We start from the raw sequence: 6,000 nt of genomic DNA, 5'->3' as shown, positions 1-6,000 counted from the left end.
TCTAATCTTGGTCTATTGTATCCACTGCTGTAAGTGAGGCACTTAGAAGAAAGCCTGGTCTATAGTAGGTATTTAGTAAATTTTTGCTGAGTGAATGAACTAAAATATTTTTGGGAGATAGATATTACTGAGAAGTGTGTGGGAAAATGGAAGGAGGAATATTTTACTCTGTGCTGTAAGATATAATATAAATTCCTTAGAAATCTCTGTTGAGTCTGGGTGTGGTGGCTCACACCTGTAATCCCAGCACTTTGGGAGGCCAAGGTGAGTGGATCACAAGGTCAGGAGTTTGAGACCAGCCTGACCAACTTGGTGAAATCCCGTCTCTACTAAAAATAGAAAAAATTAACCAGGTGTGGTGGCATGTGCCTGTAATCCCAGCTACTCGAGAGGCTAGGGAGGAGAATTGTTTGAACCCGGGAAGTGGATGTTGCAGCGAGCTGAGATTGCACCATTGCACTCCAGCCTGAGCAACAAAGTGAGACTCCATCTCAAAAAACAAAAAACAAACAAACAAAAAAAGGAAATCCCTGTTGAATTCTTTCAAATTCCTCTTGGGCCAGTAATGCCCTGATCTCTCTTCTTCTTTGTGGAACTACTTTTAATAGTTCCTTCTATTGCCCCAGAAATGAAGTTCTGGCTCTCAGATTGCCTATATTATTGGGAAACCTGAGCTTTATAAGTAAGCTGAGCACTCATTAACCACTTACTATTTGTCGTTTGGAACCTTACCATTCTTTGACCCCCAATGTTTACTCAACTAAATAAACTCTTTGTATGAAACAATTTTATAAGTAAATTTACCACTTTAAAATATCTTCAAAGATACAAGACTGAATTCTTCGACAGCAAGGATTATACATTTTCACAGATGGCATCTCTAGCACATTGGTTGGCCACAGAAGCAGTCATTAAATATATTGAATGAATAAATAAATGTTCATCAGAAAAATAATTTACTCACAATTAAGAATGACAAAAATGGGAATCCTGATATCAAGCCTATAGGCAAGTAGATTGCTGAAAATGAAGCAGATTGATTAAGACATAAATATATCCAGATTTTTCCCAGAGCACAGTGGATCAGACCAATAATTATTTGAGCAGCCTATAAGAAAAGAATGTCAGAATCAATTATATGATACATATGTTTTAAGAGAGTTACAAATTAGGTGATGGAAAGGGAAGGGAGGGAGTATAGCTTCCATGTTTCTGAATCTCAGGAGTCTTTGCTACTATTCTTGATCAGCCCTCAAAATTATCCAAAAACTGGGGAGAAGCCAAGGTGACAGAAGAAGGTAGCAGCCATAAAAGTGCTTAGAATTGCTACATTTAGTTCACACAGGAATTATGCATGAGGGTTTTTAGCAACTAGTAGATGTATGGTTGCTTTCAGGCAAATGAAGGTGTTCTAGTGGCTTGTTTATGGGCCAGGTCAGCAAAATACATGGATCCAGCTTCTTTCCCTGATGTGTTTTTTACCATACCTATCAATCAGTTAATACAAAAATGGTTTTCTTGTGATAGCAATTTTGATTTTTAACACCATGGGGTGGGAGGAACACTTGCAATCAGTCCTGCTGAATCCTAAGATTCTGGCCCCTGTGATCTTAGGCACTTTCTTGAACCATACAATCTCATAGTTTGGTTTTTGAGCTCACTCAAATCCCCAATAATTAGGCTGTATTATGAAAAAATATGTAGCATATGAGGTTTGGTTGGGGAAAAAGAGTAGATAGTGGTCCAAAATATCAACTTCCTTGAGATAAATGTAGAGAAAGAGCATCGAGAGCATCATGCTATGAGATGATCAATGTCCACAAAGCCGTATGATCTAGGTTATCTCTTGACTATGATCCCGACCTTGTCATCCCCTTTAGGACCCAGTCTCAGCTTTATTTCAAACTCTTTATAGATACACACAGACAACGGGAAAATCACAGCAGTAGGATTGCTGGGACTCAGTTTATCAACTCTCTCCCATTGGATAACTGAGATAGAGGAATTGATGTCTCTTTCCTTAAGTATTTGGGATCTGCAACACCAAAATCATTTATCCACTCAAGTAGCACTGAATCTTACCCCCAACATTCTGATTTCTTCTTTCAACACAATGTGAGATGATGGCATGTTATCCAAAATATGGTGTAGACATTAGAAAGGATGAATGGAATCTATCTCTAAAGGCAACATAGAAAAAATAAACATAGTGATTTTAAAAACAGTGATCTCAAATAAGCACTTAAAAGTCATTGAGAAACCTATCATTGTTGTCTTTAATTTTTAAATAATGAAACAGTTCCCTGAAATAGGTATTTAAAAATTAATCAATTGATAAGCTCTCTTGGACATAGCTAACCTCTTGGCAATTCTAATTATCCTATTAGATTTTATACAGTTTTACCAATTTTATTTTATTTTTTTTTTTTTATTATACTTTAAGTTCTAGGGTACATGTGCATAACGTGCAGGTTTGTTACATATGTATACTTATGCCATGTTGGTGTGCTGCACCCATCAACTCGTCAGCACCCATCAATTCATCATTTATATCATGTATAACTCCCCAATGCAATCCCTCCCTCCTCCCCCCTCCCCCCTCCCCATGATAGACCCCAGTGTGTGATGTTCCCCTTCCCGAGTCCAAGTGATCTCATTGTTCAGTTCCCACCTATGAGTGAGAACATGCGGTGTTTGGTTTTCTCTTCTTGTGATAGTTTGCTAAGAATGATGGTTTCCAGCTGCATCCATGTCCCTACAAAGGACGCAAACTCATCCTTTTTTATGGCTGCATAGTATTCCATGGTGTATATGTGCCACATTTTCTTAATCCAGTCTGTCACAGATGGACATTTGGGTTGATTCCAAGTCTTTGCTATTGTGAATAGTGCCGCAATAAACATACGTGTACATGTGTCTTTGTAGTAGACTAATTTATAATCCTTTGGGTATATACCCAGTAGTGGGATGGCTGGGTCATATGGTACATCTAGTTCTAGATCCTTGAGGAATTGCCATACTGTTTTCCATAATGGTTGAACTAGTTTACAATCCCACCAACAGTGTAAAAGTGTTCCTATTTCTCCACATCCTCTCCAACACCTGTTGTTTCCTGACTTCTTAATGATTGCCATTCTAACTGGTGTGAGATGGTATCTCATTGTGGTTTTGATTTGCATTTCTCTGATGGCCAGTGATGATGAGCATTTTTTCATGTGTCTGTTGGCTGTATGAATATCTTCTTTTGAGAAATGTCTGTTCATATCCTTTCCCCACTTTTTGATGGGGTTGTTTGTTTTTTTCTCGTGTATTTGTTTGAGTTCTTTGTAGATTCTGGATATTAGCCCTTTGTCAGATGAGTAGGTTGCAAAAATTTTCTCCCATTCTGTAGGTTGCCTGTTCACTCTGATGGTAGTTTCTTTTGCTGTGCAAAAGCTCTTTAGTTTAATTAGATCCCATTTGTCAATTTTGGCTTTTGCTGCCGTTGCTTTTGGTGTTTTAGACATGAAGTCCTTGCCCATGCCTATGTCCTGAATGGTACTACCTAGATTTTCTTCTAGGGTTTTTATGGTATTAGGTCTAACATTTAAGTCTCTAATCCATCTTGAATTAATCTTCGTATAAGGGGTAAGGAAAGGATCCAGTTTCAGCTTTCTACTTATGGCTAGCCAATTTTCCCAGCACCATTTATTAAATAGGGAATCCTTTCCCCATTTCTTGTTTCTCTCAGGTTTGTCAAAGATCAGATGGCTGTAGATGTGCGGTATTATTTCTGAGGACTCTGTTCTGTTCCATTGGTCTATATCTCTGTTTTGGTACCAGTACCATGCTGTTTTGGTTACTGTAGCCTTGTAGTATAGTTTGAAGTCAGGTAGCGTGACGCCTCCAGCTTTGTCCTTTTGACTTAGGATTGTCTTGGCAATGCGGGCTCTTTTTTGGTTCCATATGAACTTTAAAGCAGTTTTTTCCAATTCTGTGAAGAAACTCATTGGTAGCTTGATGGGGATGGCATTGAATCTATAAATAACCTTGGGCAGTATGGCCATTTTCACGATATTGATTCTTCCTATCCATGAGCATGGTATGTTCTTCCATTTGTTTGTGTCCTCTTTGATTTCACTGAGCAGTGGTTTGTAGTTCTCCTTGAAGAGGTCCTTTACATCCCTTGTAAGCTGGATTCCTAGGTATTTTATTCTCTTTGAAGCAATTGTGAATGGAAGTTCATTCCTGATTTGGCTCTCTGCTTGTCTGTTACTGGTGTATAAGAATGCTTGTGATTTTTGCACATTGATTTTGTATCCTGAGACTTTGCTGAAGTTGCTTATCAGCTTAAGGAGATTTTGGGCTGAGACAATGGGGTTTTCTAAATATACAATCATGTCATCTGCAAACAGGGACAATTTGACTTCTTCTTTTCCTAACTGGATACCCTTGATTTCTTTCTCTTGCCTGACTGCTCTAGCCAGAACTTCCAACACTATGTTGAATAGGAGTGGTGAGAGAGGGCATCCCTGTCTTGTGCCAGTTTTCAAAGGGAATTTTTCCAGTTTTTGCCCATTCAGTATGATATTAGCTGTGGGTTTGTCATAAATAGCTCTTATTATTTTGAGGTATGTTCCATCAATACCGAATTTATTGAGCGTTTTTAGCATGAAGGGCTGTTGAATTTTGTCAAAAGCCTTTTCTGCATCTATTGAGACAATCATGTGGTTCTTGTCTTTGGTTCTGTTTATATGCTGGATTACGTTTATTGATTTGCGAATGTTGAACCAGCCTTGCATCCCAGGGATGAAGCCCACTTGATCATGGTGGATAAGCTTTTTGATGTGCTGCTGAATCCGGTTTGCCAGTATTTTATTGAGGATTTTTGCATCAATGTTCATCAGGGATATTGGTCTAAAATTCTCTTTTTTTGTTGTGTCTCTGCCAGGCTTTGGTATCAGGATGATGTTGGCCTCATAAAATGAGTTCGGGAGGATTCCCTCTTTTTCTATTGATTGGAATAGTTTCAGAAGGAATGGTACCAGCTCCTCCTTGTACCTCTGGTAGAATTCAGCTGTGAATCCATCTGGTCCTGGACTTTTTTTGGTGGGTAGGCTATTAATTGTTGCCTCAATTTCAGAGCCTGCTATTGGTCTATTCAGGGATTCAACTTCTTCCTGGTTTAGCCTTGGGAGAGTGTAAGTGTCCAGGAAATTATCCATTTCTTCTAGATTTTCTAGTTGATTTGCGTAGAGGCGTTTATAGTATTCTCTGATGGTAGTTTGTATTTCTGTGGGGTCAGTGGTGATATCCCCTTTATCATTTTTTATTGCATCTATTTGATTCCTCTCTCTTTTTTTCTTTATTAGCCTTGCTAGCGGTCTGTCAATTTTGTTGATCTTTTCAAAAAACCAACTCCTGGATTCATTGATTTTTTGGAGGGTTTTTTGTGTCTCTATCTCCTTCAGTTCTGCTCTGATCTTAGTTATTTCTTGCCTTCTGCTAGCTTTTGAATGTGATTGCTCTTGCCTCTCTAGTTCTTTTAATTGTGATGTTAGAGTGTCCATTTTAGATCTTTCCTGCTTTCTCTTGTGGGCATTTAGTGCTATAAATTTCCCTCTACACACTGCTTTAAATGTGTCCCAGAGATTCTGGTATGTTGTATCTTTGTTCTCATTGGTTTCAAAGAACATCTTTATTTCCGCTTTCATTTCGTTATGTACCCAGTAGTCATTCAGGAGCAGGTTGTTCAGTTTCCATGTAGTTGAGCGGTTTTGATTGAGTTTCTTAGTCCTGAGTTCTAGTTTGATTGCACTGTGGTCTGAGAGACAGTTTGTTATAATTTCTGTTCTTGTACATTTGCTGAGGAGTACTTTACTTCCAATTATGTGGTCAATTTTGGAATAAGTGCGATGTGGTGCTGAGAAGAATGTATATTCTGTTGATTTGGGGTGGAGAGTTCTATAGATGTCTATTAGGTCCGCTTGGTGCAGAGATGAGTTCAATTCCTGGATATCC

Source organism: Rhinopithecus roxellana, chromosome 15 (assembly GCF_007565055.1).
Source record: "Rhinopithecus roxellana isolate Shanxi Qingling chromosome 15, ASM756505v1, whole genome shotgun sequence".
Classification (NCBI taxonomy): Eukaryota; Metazoa; Chordata; class Mammalia; order Primates; family Cercopithecidae; genus Rhinopithecus; species Rhinopithecus roxellana.
Note: the sequence above shows the minus strand (reverse complement) of the source record.